This window comes from Crocodylus porosus, unplaced genomic scaffold (genome assembly GCF_001723895.1).
Source record: "Crocodylus porosus isolate Cpor-Errol unplaced genomic scaffold, CroPor_comp1, whole genome shotgun sequence".
NCBI lineage: Eukaryota > Metazoa > Chordata > Crocodylia > Crocodylidae > Crocodylus > Crocodylus porosus.
The window spans coordinates 46,480,753-46,501,338 of record NW_017728949.1 but is presented as its reverse complement, the minus strand read 5'-3'; positions in this window follow the sequence as shown (position 1 = coordinate 46,501,338).

The window sequence follows — 20,586 nt, the reverse complement described above, 5'->3', positions numbered from 1 at the left end:
GTGATGAAGCAAGAGGCAGAGCCAACCGCACCCTGTCCTGCATCAACGGGGGCATCACTAACAAGTCCAGGGAGCTCTTGTTCCCCCTCTATGCTATGCTGGTCAGGCCACAGCTGGAGTACTCTGTCCAGTTCTGGACACCGCACTTTAAGAAGGATGTGGAGAACCTGGAGAGGGTCCAGAGGAGGGCCACTCGTATGGTTGAGGGCCTCTGTGCCAGTCCTACGAGGAGAGGCTGAGGGACCTGAATCTCTTCAGTCTCTGCAAGAGGAGACTTGGGAAGGGATCTTGTGGCTGCCTACAACCTTATCAGGGGCCAGCAGCAGGGACTCAGGGAAAGTCTGTTCACCAGGGCCTCCCTTGGAGTCACCAGAACAATGGCCACAAGCTGAGGGAGGGTAGGTTTAGGTTAGATGTTAGGAAGAACTACTTCATGGTCAGGGTGGCCAGAGCCTGGAATAGGCTTCCCTGGAGGTGGTGCTCTCACCTTCCCTGGAGATCTTCAAGAGGAGACTGGATAGGCACCTGGCTGGAGTCTTATGATCCCTGCCACCCACGTGCTCCTTCTTGCCCATGGCAGGGGGTCAGACTAGATGATCTGGCTAGGTCCCTTCCGACTCATTGATTCTATGATAACCCTACGGTCTTCATTTCAATTTTTTAAAGTTTTTTTATATTCAGAATGAGATAACAGACACCGTGGAACCTGCATCTAAATCCATTTTAAGGGTTTTCCCAGCAACCAGGGGTGGCAGCCAGAATGCTCATTAATCACCTTTGTTCACCTGATACAGATCCAAAACATCTACTCCACTGGTGCACAGCCTTTCTGGCTGGCAGGCCTGCTTGGCAGTGCCTAGGCTGTCTGTGGGTCAGATCCAGGTAGTGGTCCTGATTTGGCACAGGGCAGTCACAGCACATCCCAATCCAGATGCGCTGAGAAGTATTCTAGCCCCAACCTGGCCCCATGGGGTGGGGAGGATGGCCTGGGCCCCACAGCAGGGAGGAGGGGGGAAAGCCTCAGCCCATCCCCACAGGGAAAAGGGGGCATGGCCCAGCCCATCCAGCCCAGGGGGAGGGGCTAGGGGATTGGAGATGGGGCTGTGACCTGGCCCCAACCTGCCACGTAGGGCTCAGGGTTTGGGAACCTGTCAGCAGGGGAGGGTGGCCACATTTATTACCACTGCTTCCCTGCTGCCAAACTTCCTGATGTGTGGGGAGCCCCACAGGCTGGATACCTAGGACTACACAGGTCAGAGCTTGAGCACCCCTGCTCTACTCCATTCTTACTATCTGTATCACTACTGTCCCTATTACAAATGCCTTTTTATTCCCTTTCCTATACTTTCCCATGCTTTCTTTTTTATTTCTCTTAACACAGCACAGTACCTGGATACATCATTTCTTACTATAACTTTAGCAGTGGCTTAAACTTTAAACTAGCAGTTAGCTGTGGTATGAAACTTTCCCCTTCCCTTCCCCCCATAGCACACATCAGGCTGCTGTCTCCATCGCATATTTAATAACTCATTCATTCCTATTTTCATAAGCATTCCTCCATGCAATTCTGTGGCATCCTTTGTTGCACTTTCCATAGCTATTCCAATCTCAACAGCACAGTTAAAGGTGAGGTATTCCTCTGTTAAAAGCTTCCTTTCTGTGGTTGCATTAAGTATCCCACACACAAATCCATCTCTGAGGACCTCATTAAGTCCACCTTAAAAATGCAATATTCAGACAATGTCTTCAACTCTGCCACAAAAGAGGAAGCAGATTCACCTTCAAGTTAATTCCTTTCATGGAACCTGAATCTTTCTGCAATAACCAATGGCTTAGGTGTCAGCTGTTCTTGGACAATTTTCACCAATTCCTCCAATAAGTTTTTCCTCCCATCAAACTCAATAATGCAGCTATGTTTCTGTGGCAGAATCTCATTTACTGCAAAAAACTGCTCCAGTCACTCTATATACATGGGCCAGTCCTCCAGGGTGCTATCATGAGTCCCAGTTGTTCCAGTGCAAGCAGCTACTCATGGTTCCAACAGATTTCAACTACTCACAATTAATGCAAATTCTTCCAGTTGATTTCATCCACGTCCTACTTGTGGGATCCTATTCTTATCACAAGTTCCAATGTTTGTCCAAGGCATTAACAAACAAATGATTTCTTCTAGAAGTGTAGGAAAGAGGGCTGCCAGATTTGCAAGCACAGAATATACTGTAAACAAAGTGAAACTATACACAAATTGGCATTAACAGATTCAACAGAAAATATCATTCACACATGCAGATTCAATACATTCATAGATCTCACAGGTTTCCCACCCACAATCAGCATCAGTAGGAGTTTTGCAGAAAGAAAGAGGGTAAAGAGCAGCTTCTATGTACTACCTAAGTTTCTAATATTTCCCCTTATAAGGTGCCTTACTGTTGCATTGGGCATCACTCAGAAGATAATTTTTTCAGTGTTAGGATCATTGCTATTTCTGCTTTTTGTTTCTCTTTTTTCCCCCATCCTCCTTTTTTTGTTTTTCTCTCTTCCCTGTTTTTCTACTTTCCTTCTGAACTTTATTTTCTGTTGCTATTCCCAGTTCCTGTCTGATTTTACTGTTTTCTTCCACAGTCAAAATTCTCTCTTCACAATTTTTTCCTACTACAATCAGCATTGTCAAATTAACATTGGTATTGATGTCCAGGATAAACTTTCCTGCTAACACTCCACTGAGATTACTAGAGGAAAAAGAAGTTCACACCCTATCACTTCTGGCTACATATTTAGCAGCTATCGAGTCACTGATCAATTGTACTTGACTTTCATTTGGACCATAAAAGACAGAAATTAACTTTCCCTCCTTTCTTCAGTACAATTGTAGTATAACATATGAACTACATGAATACACCAAGTGTTCTGAATCTAGCTCAGGAGTGGGCAATTATTTGACCTGGAGGGCCACTCAAGGTGTTTTGGTAAGCTGTTGAGAGCCGGGGGTTGGAGGAGTGCTTATCTGGAGGCTGGCGTGACAGTGAGGGGGATGGTACTGACTTGGCCGGGTGGCAGTGGCATGGGAAATGCTGACTCAGTGCCAGTATGGCAGGGGAGACAGGATAGTTGCTCCTCTGTGGCCCTGGCCTGTCCTCCCCACACCCACTGCTGGGGGAACTCAGCAGGTGGGGTCTCTATGGAGATCAGCCAGGACCCCCACAGGTAATGTGCTCAACCAGGTGGATGACATTGGGCCGTGAGCACACAGGGAGTGGCATCCAGCAGCAGGATGGGTGGGCTGGGACTAGGGCCAGGATCACAGGGCAGTGACAGTGCAGGGCCAGGGGCTAGAAGCTAGGGCGAAGCTGCAAGCCACTCCCTGCCTGGCCTTGCACTGTGACCACCCTGTGACCCCAGCCCCACCCACTCATGGCCCCATCCCATCTGCCTAACTGAGCATGCCCTGCCAAGGGAGGTCCCAGCTGGACTTCATGGAGATCCCACCTGCCCACTTTTTCCATCCAGTGCCCTCAGTTGTGGGAGTAGGGCAGATGGGCTGGGGTCCCTAATCAGTGGGGCTGGATCCAGCAGTGGCAGTGACACTGGCAGCAGCAGTTGGAAGGAGCCACCACCATGAAGGCTGTTGGGAAGCTGAATCGGGCCACCATGCTGCCCCTGCCTTGTTGCATGCCTGAGGCCACATGTACCACAGCCCAGGTTGCTCCCTGCTCAAGGAATCCATTGCGAGCCAAATACAATCTGTTGGTGGGCCAGATTTGGTCAACAGGCCATATTTTGCCCACCCTGATCTAGCTTGTCACTGTATATTTTGAAACCCATGCTTTAAAGTTTTCAAGCCAATTCTCCCCATATAATATTTGGACAATATGTACATTATCTAATGCACGGTGTCTAATGTCCAAGTATTTTACAGGAAAGGACAGCTCAATAAATTCAGCCACTGGAGTGCATTGAAGTAGACAGGAAAACTGCTACAGAATCACTACAAGGTAAGGAGAAAGAAGAGACAGAAAAGAATACACAGAATGAAAAAATGGGAAGAAAACGAGGTGGGAATTTGTGAGAATCATTATTCTACCCATAATCTTTCACCGACTTGCACTGATGTCTAGGACTCTGGGTAACAAGCATCTCCAAATATACAGATGAAGGAGCAAAATTATCCATGCAAATTAATCCTACAAATAACCAGAGTAATTTCACTTTTACTGTTGACCCTGCTGTTCTTGCCTCTGGTCCACTCTGTAAAAGACCTGCGGTAAAAAAGGAAATGTGCCCTTGCCACCTTCACTCCAATCCTTTGTGCTTAAGAAAATAAGCTGAAGGAGTACATGTGCAATCAGTCTTTCTCCTAGAATATCCTGAAAAAATAGTATAGCAAAAAAATGAGAACTCAGATAAACCTCTCCAGCATGAACATAACTGAGATGTTTAACTTGGAAAGTAAGATGAAAAGGAATAAGACAGCTCAGAACTGCTGTCAGTGTGCATAGTAGCTTCTCCGGCTGGCCCCTAAACGTGGCACTGGTTTTAGAATTGCAAATAACAAGAAACCAACCATTTGTGTGTTAAAAGGTGTTGTGACTTGATTTGCATTTCACCTGCAAACTACTTGGTGCCAGCAGGAGAACAAACTGCTTGCAATACCCTATCACCCCTTTGTAAAGTGTTCAGAGATCTTCTGACGCAAGGTAGAAAAATAATAAATCTCTAACCATCTAGGGCAGCATTTCTCAACCCATGGGCTGCGACCCAAAATTGGGTCACAAGAATATTTCAAAGGGTTGTGAGCAAGTGCCAGAAAAACAGGCAAAAGCACAGTTTCCCCTTGCAGCGTAGCAGCATTCCAGCCTGCAAGTGGCTGTTTGTGGCATGGCCACAACACAGCCAGGCAGGGTCATGGGAGCAGCACCAGCAGCCAGATGAAGCTAAGCGTGTGGGTGCAGGGGCTGGAGGGCCAGAGCTTGCGGACTGTTGGAGTTGGGGGGGCAGTGTGTACATGGGTGAGTGTGCATGGAGGGGTTGGGTATGTGTGGGAGGGGGGGTAGGTGCCTGCTGGTAGTGGGGGAAAGTGCCTGGTGGCCAGGTGCTGAGGCTGCAGGGGGTAGGGAGGGGGCACTTACACCATCCAGCTGAGGGCAGAGATACATACAAGCAAGTGAATCTGCTCATTATTCTTTAGGCTTATAGCCATACTGGAGAGTTAGTTACTTAAATATGAGCATCAATTCCCATAAAGTTAAATATGGATTATTGCTGTCACGATTTGTTTTAAAAATATCCTGAAGTGTCACACTGAGCAGACAGATCTAGTCTGTTTCTTTGTGTTCAACTGGCTGTAATGTTAACCTCTTAAGAGTCATGAGAGACCATGGCATGTTGAAGTGTGCTGTTGGATGCCAGTTTCTCAAGTATTCTGTATCTTATGAAACAGTGCTATTTTGTTAAACATTTTGTGATGCTCATTAAATCTCAAGCTCGAAAATTTCAAAGAACCCTGCATAATCATTCACAATCATTAAATAGACATCTGTCAAGCTTGAGCACATCAGAAGCAATGACTTGCAGCAGTTGTTTTGGGACAGGATGATTGATCAGATATTCCATTTTGCAGTGGCCTTCTGTAGAAGTCACAAGTCTAATGTTTGCAAACTGAATCTGCTGATTCATCCCTGACCAAAAATCAGATGTCTTACATTTCTTTACACTGTGCCAAGAAGAAGGTGTGAATATTTATTTTCATTCAGATCTATTGGAGGAAAGGACAAGTAGCTTTTCCCTTTGCCAATAATAGATGCTACATATTTATCAAGGAATTCCAAAAAGTATCATTCAGTATCTGCTTCAGATTTTTACTCTGGCAAAACTTTAAGAACTTAGCCACATTCTAATCTCTATTTTCTTTAGGACCCATCTATGAGTGAGGGGAAATAGTCAGAAATAAAAAAGGCAACAAAAATGGTTGGGCAAAGTACAGAAAGTTGAAAAGCCTGATGCTGAATCAAGTCAATCTTTGCAGGTTAATCTAAGCTGCGTAGATTAAATCAATACGAAAGTGAATAGACATTCACTTTTGATTCCAGAACTGCAGCCACATGCCTGCAGTGGCCCAGGCCAGACACCGGCGGAGAGGGGCTACAGCATGCCTTCCTGCTTGGTTGGAGCAGACATCTTGGGATGAGGCTAGTCCACTCTGCCTGTGAGGAGGAAGGGGAGGGGTGGGTTTGCAGGGGAGGTGCAAAGCATCCTGGATGCTGGGGCACTGTGTGTTAACTTGAATCTGGAGGGGATATGAGACAGAAGTTCAATAAACTGATTTAGCCTAAATCAGTTAAGTCTGATACTACATCCATCCAGGTTTATCATTAACCAGTTTCAACCATTTTGAAAGCAGATTATGTGCACTGAACTTCTGTTGTGTTACAGATTTGAACCACTTTCCAATCACTTATACCAATTTATATGTAATTTCTGTCCCTAGCCAAAGTATTCATATAACACGTTTTATCATCAAGGTATTCCAAAATGCTTTAATACAAATGATTTAGGTCCCGGTGGAGAGCCTGTCAGTAAATCCTGTTGCTGTCTTGCCATTTGCAATTAACTTACATACCTCTTTGTATATTAGGGACATTTGTCATTTACTTCACTTGGATCATGATTGGACTCTATCACTTGTCTGACTGAAATGACAGCTTGGCTAGGATGCTATGTTACTCCGAGGCAACAATTCAGCAAAGTACTTAAGCACATTCCCAATCTCTGACATAAGTCATTCCCATGAAGACAATTTATGCATTTAAAATTCTGCAAGTATTTGAGGACCATGAGATTTTTCATTTCTGCCTAGGTAGTCACTACAGAGAATCTGAGAAGCCCTGACAGTTTATTAGGATTTTGTTTCCCCTTGCAAAACTTGTTTGCAGAGGCCTACATAATGTGCAAGGTGCTGGAAATCAAACCCTGAACTTTGAGCAATTTGCCCAAGGTTATAATGCAAGTCAGTGGCAAAGAAAGGGGCAAAAACCACTGAAGACAAAACTAGTTCTAACTAGTAGTTTCTAGTATAATACTGTAAGCTAAGTTTTCACTAAAAAAAATTAGTGCGCTATAGATATACCTGCCCTAGCTCTCATCTAGCTAGCTTGGGTACTGGAAATAGGTTAACCCCAGCAAAAACAAATTTACTTGGGGTTAAGCACAATAGACATTCTTGATTTATGGTGTAATATTTTGAGAAAGTTGTAAGTGCTCTGGAAGCTGGGACTTATGATTTAAGTACCTGTTCAATCATAAATACCATGCCACTTTTGGCTTTCCACTCAATGTACACAATGGATGAACTATTAATTGTTACAAAACTGTTACCTAGACTCCAGGCTGTAGTATCAGCAGAGTTTTCTCTATACAATGAGAGCTTTTAATCTCTGGTAGTTTCCTGTACCTCTGGAAAATCCAACTTTACTGATTTTTCCTTCAGATCCTTTTATTTGTTTATGATTAGCATAGATCTTCAGAAGAAAACTAGTTTTTCTTCATGTACTTGTCTCTAAATATTTTCTTTCAAAGAGTTTCCTTAGCTGTTGTTAAAGCTCTTCAAATCCATATCTTCCTTCACTTGCACCATTTTCAAAGGTTGCAGATTGTTTTCAATTGTTCTTGGAGCTGAAGATACCTGATTATTGAGAATAAAAGACTGAACTCAAATTTACCTAAGTATTCAAAGGGGCATATTGCACTACTGCTTGAGCACTGGGTCAGACTTTTGGGTCAGACTTTTTTCTTCACCACACCACTTGTTCTGGAATTTAGTTATGACGGTTGCCTTTTGGTATACACAGTTATTTCAAATCAAACAGAGGAACATAAGACTGAAAGAGGCCTCCTGGGCCACTGAGTCCAATACCCCATTTTTGCAGGCAATTATTTTCCCAAGGACTCCGCAAAATCACTACGTCAAGCCCTCACATACAACTGTAAAACACTAGACTAGAAATACAAAAACCACACAACAACATACCATAGTAAAAGCCACCCTGCCTTTTGGCACTGCCTATACTTGGCATGGCAATGATAAAGTAATAGTGATTAATATATGTTCAGAGGATCTTAGGAAGAGGACCATGACCCGGGCTATAGAAAAGGGAAATCCCCACAATCTGTTTCCCCTCTCTTCCCCCTTCCCAGGTCTTGCAAAGCTGACCTAAGGGAAAAATTCCTTTTCTGATCTCATATATGGCCATTGTTATGACCCTGGATAGAAGAGCAAGAGTCTTTAGGCCCAAACCTCTGAGTTTTCTAAAGAATATGAGGGTGCCCTAGTCAAAACCAAATGAGCATAAGCTGTGGCCAATATTTCAATGCTTTGAAAGTAGGCACTCCCATCCCACCCCAAAACTAGCAGTATTCATGGCCGGGGGTGGAGGGGAGAAGAAAATTGCTTTATGGCCCCTACAGATAACCAGTTGAAGCTCTGGAGAACTGGATTATGAGATACCTGCCAAGCTACCTGTGGTCTCCAACATAGGGATTGCAAATGCATGATTCCATCTAGCACACGTGCTGATCATTTAAACAGGAACTTCAAATCCTAACACCCTACACCTGCCATAAACTTATTGAATTCAGTCTTAAAGTGATTCAAGTGATTGTGTGATTATCTTTTCCACCCTAGCTCCTGGCCCCCTCCAACTTGGCTTAGGCATTCATTTCAAAACTTCACTGTAATGTTTATAAATCTTCTTTTAGTTGTAACCATTTGATCATAGCCAAGTTGTGGCTATTTGATCTTGCATCAGTGTTGACTTGCAGCCTAAGAAGCTCTACTCTCCCCCTAACATGCTCCTGACAAACATACTGTAAAAAGTAATTAATTCCCTTTCAATGACCATTTTGTTAAACTAAATAAGTGAAGCTTCTTTAATCTTTTTTATTAGAAAGATTTAATTCCATTAACCATTTCTATTCCTCTGTATTCTGACACAATACTCTTCTGAATTTACTATATTTTGACAAATGTTACATCTAAACAAATTGACAGTCAAGCATTGACACTTCTGTTTGGCACTTCCATACAAATACATTAATTTTTAAAGACACTGCATTATATTTCCACCACTGAGCTTATGCTACATTTACCTACATTATTAGTGGTATGTTAATTAAAAATAGCAAAATAATGCAGTCATTTTGGCATTGTTGTCCTGTGCTTTGACATGTTATTAGCAACTACATTTTTATTTATAGTTTCCAAATTCCCTCTTCATTGTTTTCTGAATATTTCTGGTTTTGGTCCAAAAGACAGAAAACAAAATGGGCAATTTTTCTGCTGAAAACCAAAAGTAAGTTTGAGAGGATTTTTATCCCAAACCTGAAATAAAAGACACTGAAAATGAACACATATAGCAGAAATTTCTATCTGAGCATGAAAGCAGTTGATTCTAAGCCACACAGTGCAATATGATATGGAGTGGGAGGATCTACATGAGGAAGTGCCTCAACTCAAAGTACAATCAATACTGAAAGCACAATCCTCCAACACCAATAGTTTTCTTCTTCCAGTGTTATCATATCTCCCCTCAGTTTTGTCTCATCTAAACTAAACAAATTCTTTTACTCTTTCCTCTTACATCATGTTTTCTAGAAGTCTGGGACATCATGACAACTTTAAACCTGCCCAGTCCAGCAGTGGTTTCCAGCTGAGCTCCATGAAACCCTGAAGTTCTCTGATACGTCATCAAGGGTTTCATAGTTTCATAGTAGTTAGGGTCAGGAGGGACCTGATCAGATCATCTAGCCTGACCCCCTGCCACAGGCAGGAATGAATGCTGGGTTCACAAGACCCCAGACAGGTGATCATCCAACCTCCTCTTGAATTTGCCCAAGGTAGGGGCAAGGACCACTTCCCTGGGAAGCTGGTTCCAGATTTTGGCCACCCTAACTGTAAAATATTGCCTTCTGATCTCTAACCTAAACCTATTCTCCATCAGCTTATTACCATTGTTCCTTGTCACCCCAGGTGGTGCTGGGGAGAAAAGGGCTCTACCCATTTGCTGTTGATCTCCCCTGATGAGTTTATAGGCAGCCACCAGGTCCCCCCTCAGCCTTCTCTTGCTGAGGCTTGAACCGGTTCAGGTCCCTCAGTCTCTCCTCATAGGGCCTGTCCTGCTGCCCTCTCACTGAGCAGGTGGCCCTCCTCTGAACCCTCTCCAGGCTGGCCACATCCCTCTTGAAGTGCGGCACTCAGTACTGGATGCAGTACTCCAACTGCGGCCTGACCAAAGTCACATAGAGGGGAAGCATCACCTCTCCGGACCGGCTTGAGATGCATCTTTGGATGCATGACAAGGTATGGCTGGCCTTGCTGGCTGCAGTCTGGCATTGGCGGCTCATGTTCATCTTAGAGTCAATAATGACTCCAAGATCCCTTTCCACCTCTGTGCTTTCAAGGAGGGAATTCCCCAGCCTGTATGTATGCTGTTCCATAAAGAGATTGGGGATACTGGAGGGGCAAGCTGGTGATGCACCACCAGCCTGGGTCACTTACCTCTGTGTAAGCTCTCTAGGGTAGGGGTACAAGTTCCACAGCAAAAGAAGTGATCTGAAAGGGTTCCATGTCTTTAGGAAGTTTGAAAACCACAGAATTAAAGTATTAGCTGGAACCTTGGATCCCTATGCTCCTGAAAAAAAGTCTTTTCCCCTTAGGAATTCAAACTGACCTCAGCAGGGTGGAGAATTTCCTTTTGAGCAGGTGCAATTTTGAGTTAATAGGCAACTAGTAGGAGCAAGGTTGCTAAGCATATTGTGTTCTGAGTCATCAAATTTCTTGGCTAACTGAGTATATAAAATATTTCTGGGAAGATACCATTTAATTCTTACCTGTCAAATATACCTCTTACAAACTGTGAGTCACAGCATTATAGAATTCTCATTCCTCTATCTGCTGGGGATGGAAGACCCATAATATAATAAACAACAATTGAGGTAATATTAACAAATTCAGTTTTGCTTACTGTCTGTTTGCTGTGCTTCCAATCTTAAAGTCAATGCAAACAGTAATAAAAACAAAGTCAGTAATCATTTTAAGAAAAAAGGGTTTTATAAGGGTGTTAAAAGGCATGCTTATAGCAGAATGATGGATAATGTTAATATTTACCATCAAAGTTTTTGATTTTTAGTCAAGAGATCTGATCAAGGCAGGTGGATCTTTTTAATAATACAGAAAATGAGCAATTAAATTCACGGAGGCCACCACCCAGGACAAAGACAAGATTTGACCAGAGGCTGAGCTTCAGGAACTGAGGGTTTCCTTGACTGCTAACAGGATTATTTGGCAAGCTGTAGGCAACAAAAAGAAAGCCAGCAGAGGAAATGAGTGGACAAAAAGAGTAACAGTCCTATAAGGGAGCAACCTGAAAACAAAAAAGAACCTTCTTAAATAAGTTTTAACAATTTAAGTTGCTTTGTATTCTCTAGGGTGTAAGACATACATAATAGTTTCAAACTCTTACTTAGTTCATCACATTTTCAGTTGTACTTCTTAAATCATTCGGTTTAGCTGAAAGTATCATTTCTTGTTATGGTGGACACGGCACTTTAAACAACCAGGGCTTCTGATCCTGCTCGATTTAAATGACAGTACAGAAAAGATGTTTATTATTTATGTCAATGGGAACTCACTTCCTTTATAAAAAAAATGATATTGGGGAACCTTAATATACACAAATTTTATGACACTCTCCTACTGAAAATAACACAGGAAAATGATTAATGGAGAATAAAATATACAGCTCTCTCTGACCCTGATAACAGAATTGCTGTTTTTTTGTGTAGTTGCTGTCAATTAAATGTAAAAAGAAGGAATAGATCAGCCACCTACATTGGAGTTTCAGTAGCTGTTACTGTGTATTGTGTGCAATGAACTCCTTATTGTGACTTACTTCCTTTAAACAGAAGCCCTTTCCTGAGAACACAGCAGTAATTTGAAGCGTCTTCCTTTACATTTTTTCATGCAGTTGAAATATTGAAAAGACTATTGAAGGGCATTCTAATTAACCCTGGAAAAGTCATAGAAGTGATGAAATATGTCTGAATTACCTGTAATAACAGGATGTAATCAGAATTTTTTAAAGCTTCAGATATCCTTTGTGAGAGCTCAGTCATTGTTTTGTACATGCCTTTGCTGACAATTACCATAGATATCATTAATCTGTTTTGTCAGAAGGGTTGCACTCCTGTTGCCCTTGCTGTGCACAAACACAGTCGCTATAATGCACAGCTGTTTGAATAATGCTTTATGTCTCTAAGGCATGCTTTTCCATCCTCAGAGGGTAAATGAGGAGTAATTCGTATGAAGTATAGGGTCTTAAATGGGTTCTAGGTCAGCAGGAAAGCAGAATCAAGGCCAAGTTGTGATGTAGGTAAAAGATCTCAAAGTGACCAGTAGTTACTAAAAAACTATAATCCCCAAACCAATGTGAGGTACGTGATCCTATTCCCCTTACAAATGAGTAGACCGAGTATAGGGATGTGGTACCTGGGAAAAAAAGTCAAGAAGCAGAATGATTTGCACAAAGGCACAGGACTGGGTACTGAGGATATGAGTTCAGTCCCCAACTCTGCTTGAGCCTTGAGCCAAACACTTATTTCTTTAGGCCGTATTTATAAAGGCATTTAAGCACCAGGGCTAGGGACAGACATTACACATAAACTGGTTTAAATCTGTAACAGAACATAAGTTTAGTGCACATAAACCAGTTTTAAAATGGCTGAAACTGGTGTAAGATAAACCTGGTTGAATGTACTATCAGTTTTAACTGATTTGGATCAAACCAGTTTATGCAATGTCTGTCCCAGACCCCTTCCTGGTGTAAATTAAACAGGTGTCTCCCAGCATCCCAAATATTTTGCAGCCCTGGGCACCATCCCTCCCACCAGCTTCTAACCTGAGCCACTGCAGACATGTGCCTGCATTTCTGGAATGAAAAGGGAATATCTATCCACCTCCAAATTGGTTCAAGCTTTGCAGGTTAGACTAATCTGTAAAGACTGAATTAATTCAGGCTCAGGCTTTTTGAGTGTGTATACCTAGCCCTGAAGATCAAGTTAGGTATCCAGATCCAGATCTGGGGTTTGCAAATTAGGCTATTAATTCTAGAGCAGAGCCCAATTGTGTTCAATGCCTTTAGGCATTACTATAACACAAATAATAAATAACTATTCCTAACTTAGAGTTCACTGATCTAACACTTAAACCAGACATCCTGACTGAACATATGAATCAAGTAGTCTAGTCCTCACTGCTAGGGGCACCTTGGTTTCATTTACTGACAGAAGCTGAGTCATTATGATTTAAGGGACAGTTAGACATCTCTGGATCTACTGAAAGGGTTTTCATTCCACTAGTCATGGAAGTGGGAGTATTTTGTATGGACACATACCCTAAGGCTAGCTTTATAAATCACATTACTTAACCATAGTTGTCAGTTTATAGTTGAGGTTTCTTCTTGTTTTTCACAGTATCACAAAAGGTTGAATGCATTAAGGTTCTCTGAAGAGATTCTGACTGGATCAGATTAGTGTAAAAGAATAAGGCTTGAAGGCTCATTTGTCATTTTAAAGTTAAGAATATACTGACAAAACAGAAAAAAAGATTACAATCCGTGTTTCTATATAGGTAAACCACAGGGCCTGCAGCAGTCATTTTGTTTGGTTACTTATTTGAAGATTCCTATCAGTGCACATTGTTTAGGCTCACTGTTGTCCTGTAGGACTTGAAGCAGCTATTATCAAATTCTCTTACAGGAAGGGGAGAGCCCCGGCTCCCTGAGGGTTGCATGACTTAAAGTCAATCTAAATGGTAGAATAGGCAGGACTTATACTACACCTGGAGCTTGCCAATCTCTAGGTCTCAAGCAAGGCTTATCAGAGAAAGTGCCTTCCAGAGTCAAGACCTTTTGCCTGGGAACAATGCAACAAGTTTTATCATGGAAATTGGCAAGTAAATGTAGCATTAAATTTAGCTGCTGCCATAGGATGTGTGATGTAAGCCAGCTCACCGAGACACCACAGTGTAAGAGTGTTAATGGGTCACTCTACTCAAAAACAAACCACTATATTTTGACAACTGGTGTAGTGAGACTTGATATATTTACTATAATATACCACCATTGCTTCACTATAATAATTCAACACTGAAGTTGTAAAGAAATGGATTATGGCCAAAGTCCACATCAGACATGTTTACAGCTATCAGAGAGAACTCAGCACTGAAATAACCACAGAGTAAACTAAGAGTAAATTACTGCTCTGATCAGGTCTAACCTAATAGTATGAATACACTGCAGGATTTCCCCTTGTTTTTATCCAGTCCTCCTCCATGACCACCCTCATACAAAATTCTCCCATTATCTGAGTTTTAAACCTGAGGCTGCTTGCATAATTAGCAGTATGGGTCAGAACACAGGATTTTGACCTGTCCAGGTACCAGAACTCATATTTGAGAGTATCATGTGTAGTATTCCAAAGTCCTTGAGGCCTATATATTGTGGCCCATCTACCTACTCACCTTCTTCTACCTACTCACTTTCTACTCATTTGTCTGCCACAGAATTTACATATACATTTATATTGGTGTTTGATGTTTCAATCCATAGACTTTATTTCATTTTCATCAAAGCTCAGTATAGCAGAGGGCATGATCTTGGGGGATACATCCAAAATCTCTGAGATATTTTCTTATTAGAAAAGAGGTAGATAGGGGTAGAGAAAACTTTCCTGTGCATGGACTTCACTAAAAACTAAAATGGTGTGCACTACAAGGCAAAATGCAACTGCCAGTCCTACAATGAGCACCACCTCTCCTTACTGCAGTTTTCCAACCAGACACTTACTGTTACACTAGATATAGAGCAGCCTATATATTGATATAAAAGGTTTTGGAGCAAAAAGGATATAATGTCACAGCACATATTACTACTCTTGTAAACTCTGGCACACTGAAAGCCTATTACAGAATTATATTTTTATTGGCATTAAAGTATTATCCCAGACAGCCTGGATTAGAAATCTTAGTCTCTGTATTAAGAGAAAATGCCCTTTTAAGTCAGTAGTATTTGGCTTCCTAGTGCTCTCAAGTCATGGGATACGGTCTTGGAGAACAGGAAGGCAGATCTGCTGTCTGCTAGCTCCTACATCTAAATGTCCCTGCACTTCTCACAGATGATACTTGACAATTGTATATCAATAGATAAATGTAACATGGTCAGTGAGTTACTGAGCAAGGTAAACTCTGAATATCTGCCACCATATCTCACAAGCCTTTGTTACTCCTTAATACACTCATCAGCGAACAGAAATTTAAAAAAGTCTCTTCTGCATAGAATTCTACCAAAACGGCTTCTTTTCCATATAGACTCTTGAGCAGATTAATATTCCGTAAGATCTTCTCTCTCTGAAATAATGATAAAAACTATAACAGGAATAGGCCTGATCACCCCGACCCTCCAACCAGCTTCTTACCACAGCGTATCTGTAGGGAGCTGCCAACACATCTGGCATAAGATTCTAACCAGACTGCTGTTTTGGGATGAAATAAAGGCATACCACATTGATAAATGTATCAAACTGTGGCTTACAATTATATAAGAAGTGAGATCCATCTTTAATAATAACTTGTTTATGTCCATGACCTAAGTTTCCACATCTACCAAAAGCAAAATAGCTTTTTTGGAGTAGGACCCTAAAATACTAGCACAAGTGGCAGTGCAAGGAGAAAAAAAAAAAAAAAAAATCAGAGATGACCAACAGCATGAGAAGCATAACAACTAAGAATGTTACATCTGTTGCTGTTTGAGAACCTGCTCACTCTAATGACCACATCAGCCTGAAGCCCCCAACTCCAGCACCACAGATTCTTCTCTTTGCGCCCATGTCCTGCAGCCAGTGCAACCACTGTATTGTCCTGGGATTGGGTGGGCAGTGAACCATTTTATGAGCTAGAATGGGCAGATATTCCCTGTTTACTACTACATGTTTGAATGTCAGTAGAGTAAAGGGGATATATACTTCCAACATCCAGTTTCATGATCAGTGACTGTACAGCTTGCAATTTAGTTAACGGCACAATTTTGCACATGCCTCTGTTTTTTTGTATTTTATTTCTTAATTGTTATTTGTTTGTAGACAGCTGGAACGCCTGCAACAGTTTTCAAAATATTTCCATCATTTCATTTATTTTTATTTGTTAATAAATTGATTTGATTGTGCAATATGTCGAAAATAAAAAGGCTTGTAGAAAGTTAGGAGGTTGTGTCCAGAGATTTTGCTAAAACATCAAGTTCACTTACAGGAACTTAAAAGCAATAGCAAATAAATTGATGTGTATTCCACAAATGTACACAGTACAGCATTCCTGCATCATAATTTAACTTTCTTTTGTTAGGCATTCTGTGGTCAGTGTAGTTTGACCTATGACAGTGGGGAGTAAGTGGAGTTCCATGTTTCACTGACTAGTCAAATGCATTCAATAACATCCAACACACCCATCTTTGGAGGACACCGGCAGACACAAGAAGTCCAAAGCATCTCACTGAACTCTGGTTTCTACCGTCAAAAAATATCACAGTGTGAGCGGTAGCAACTGTTTTGCAGTGCAACAGCATGTAGTTTTCCACTGAGCAATGAATATGAAAACAGGTTTGCAGAATTTATTATAACACAATCCCCAGAAAATGTGACAGAGTAGAAAAGCTGAGATTTCCAGTGGTGGATTCTTCTTCAGAGACTTCAGATGTGCTGGTAACATCAGCAGCCTCTCTGCCAGAACCACTTGTATACTGCAATGAATTCTGGAGTCAGTGAAAAACTACCAGTAAGGAAAATAAGCTATCCCTCAATATAGGGAAAACAAAAAGAATATATATTGTTTTGGTTAATAAAAATAAGATACAAGCGAATACCAAAAGAACAAATAGGTTGTTTTGTAGAACTAAACGAGTTAAATCATCTGAGATCATACATAAAAAGGCTGTTCTGAGGAATTTTGAAGATTAGGAGAGGCTCACTCAGCCATGGTCTGCTTGCAAAAGTTTCAGAGAACCATGACATCCTGAAAGGTTCAATTTCTGGTAGAAAACTCAGATTTGAATACAGCTACATATAGAGATGAATTGCAGGAAATTAATGCTGCTGGCAAAGACTCTTACGTACCTCTTGGATAGAAAAGATGATGAATACTTATGTTAGAAATATTATTAGAAAAAAGAAGACTCTTGCTGGAAATCAGATTTGTGTGCTTTGGTTATGTCAGCCATAAAAGATGGAAATTACCTCAAGAAAGCAATTAGGCAAGGAATGGCAAGAAAATGAATGGATAGTGTGTGGTAAATATCTGGAAGGTCAGCTGCTAGGAGCTCAAACTTAGTGATGGATTTAAAAGGTTTTGAAAATTCTCCTAGGCTAGGTACAGTCATTCAAAAAGCTCGAGGTGGAATCAATCTAAGTTACGCAGTTTTCTGTAAATGGTGTAGTTTAGATCAGTAGCAAACAGAATACACATTCACTTTTTGGTGGGAGGGGAGTGAAACTTAGACCGATTCCATCATTTTTAACCCAGTCTGCATGCACCAAACTTCTGTTTTGTTACGGGCATAGAGTGGTTTCAAATCACTTATATTGGTAAAAGCATAATATCTCTACCTGGCCCTGTCACCAATATTCATCCATGGATGAATGGATTTTACTTACTTTAATATTTACATGGTTTTATATGGCCTTTTTTTAATAACCATATTTTTATAGGTATAGGGTGTCTGCTTATCCACGTCTCTCAGCACCTTAGAATCGTGGTCCTTTCCATTACATTTCATGCTTGTATTCATGAACCTGCCTTTGTGGTTTACTAAGTATGATCAACCCATCCAAATCATCATGAGTATGATGGGAAACTCATTGGTCAGATCCAGTCATGCGAGCACATGCAATTTCTAGTACTGCAAATCTAAAAAACAAAACAAAAAACACCTCTGTGAAAAAAAGCAATGCAGCACACACCACAGGAGCCTGTGTTGGCAGACATGGAGGCTTGGTCCTCTTGAACACTTCGGCTGCCAGCCAGAGCATCTCCCCTCCTCTAGTTCCATCCCACATCCTCTAGCACACTGGGAACTGGGAGGAGTGGGGAAATGGGCAGTTTCCCTGAAGTGGGGCATTTTGCCCCACACCAAAGCACGTGCAGGGTCGTGTGCAGTGGCAAAAAAGTAGTGGCACAAGTTTGCCACTGCAAATGCATGCCTCTGCATGTGGGGACATGCCCATTCTCTCAAAGCCAGATTTTATTTCAGACATAATTATATTTATCACAGTGTCCCTATACAACTCCATTCCTATTGCTCCAGCACTTGATTTAACCAATGCCTAACTGGTTAACCAATACCTGTAGTAATTTGTAGCAAGCACATTGCTGTTGGAAAAAGTTACCTATGTGTAGATCAGTCTGGCATACCTCACTTGTGTATCTTGGTACTGGAAGGTGGATGGAAGCTCTTTACATAGTCCCATGAAGTGATCCTGTCACTCTGTACCAGATACTTTGCATCAGATGTACTATTTACATATATGTATCTGTGGCATTACACAGATGTTTCTGTTCTGCCACATCACCTTTCATCAAGAATGAACTCCCTTCCAATATGCATTAACATTTTCTGATGTTCAAACTTCCACAATGCCTCCCACCATCTCCTGTACCATCTGTAAGTATCCTGCAGAATTAACAGTACAGCCATAAGCAGAAACAGCTCAAGTACCTGTTGTAAATCCATGGCTTGGCACTAGCTGGAATGGATAGAACACAAAGCATGCAGAGCAAGGAGTACTTCCTTTAAATGCATTGGTAGACCAGGAGACCATCCATCCAGGAATTCAAGGAGAAGAAAAAGATACTTCCGCAACATACTACAAAATAATTTTTAGAGTACTTCAAGTCCATGAGGTGCAAAGAACCCAGAGTTATGTCCACTATGTTACAGCTGCTATCTTCAGCACCACGAGACATCAGTGCTCTTGGACTCTCCTCCACACTTCCATGTCCTGTAACAATGCAGCCGCTAGACAATTCAAGGGACAGGTGGGCCATGGATCACTCCATGAACTGGAATGGGAAGATGTTCCATGCTCACTTTACTGATGTACAATCAATAAATTTGCATTCCACATTAAATAAAATAGATATAGTTTTTCATCCAGTGCTACAGGCCATGGATTATGGTTTACGGATTATGCAGAATGAATGTGAATACCACAATAGCGGTGGGGTCATTTGATGCAAAATAGTCTTTCAGTTTGATTCCTTAACTTATTTTTATTAAAACCTAGTAGTCATGGTTGCAAGACAATACAGGCATCTATACAAGTGCTCTGGTAGTGGGGGGGAGGGGCAGAGTGCTTTAATTAAATGCAGCTCTTGGAGCCACTCTAATTAAAACATCAGAAGCATCTCATGTATCAGTGTCCCCGCACTTAAAAATAGCAGTGGGGGCCCTTTAACTAAAGACCACCACCATTTTTAAGTGTAGAGACACTGATACACAAGATGGAAGCTGCTGGAATGCAATAATTATCGTGCTCCAGCAGACTCAATTACTTGAGTCTGCTCCAATGCACCGTAATTAGTGTGCTGGAGCAGCCTCACTGCTCATGTATAGACACCCTACAATGTTAGGGGACATAGGTGGTAGTCTATAACAAACATAAATACATATGAATTAGTCTGCTTTATCTTTTTGCAACCTGTTCCTCCTTCCATTTCTACCACACTCTCCTCTGACATTTTCTGCTCATGAAGAATCTGTTAGCTTTCATATTAGTGTTCTTATGCAACAAGAAAAAGAAGTTCAGTCTTTTTCAGAAGGTGCAGAAAGTGTGATCAGAATACAGGTATTAACTACATCACAACCAGAATTAGTGATAGGGAAGCTAGAAAATAGTCTGATCTGTTTCTGAGGGATTGAAATGGATCTTAAAAGAACTGGAGAGTTCTATAAGTATATATAAAATCCTATTTCTGCACATTTAAGCAGAGAAAGTATTCCCAAAGAAGGACTTAAAGGCATATATGCAAGTCACAGTAGGATGTGATGGACCCTCCCATTCATGAAAACAGCAAGAAAATTATATATATTTTAAAAAGGTAGAGTTCAGAAAAAGGGAAATACACAAATATCAGTACACAATGTGATTCTGTGACCATTGTTACTCTGACATAAATTAAATACTAGTCTTTCACCTGTGAAGAAAATTATATGTATACACCAACTTGAGTGTCATATTAAGTCCTCCCACCCCCTGAATACAAGGGGAAACATCTCTTAGTTCAAAAAGTTCAAAGAATATATTTGGGTAAGAGTTCAGGCTGTTGTCCAGTGGTGAAATATCCATGTCTTCCTTGATAAGAAAACGTGTTTATGATGTCTTTAGCCGAACAAGTTCTGCATTAAGCAATTGAAATTTACAATTATTGGGACAGTTAAGTACTTTGTGTTATCACTTTACCACCATGAATAGTTGCTGAAATTATGGAATATG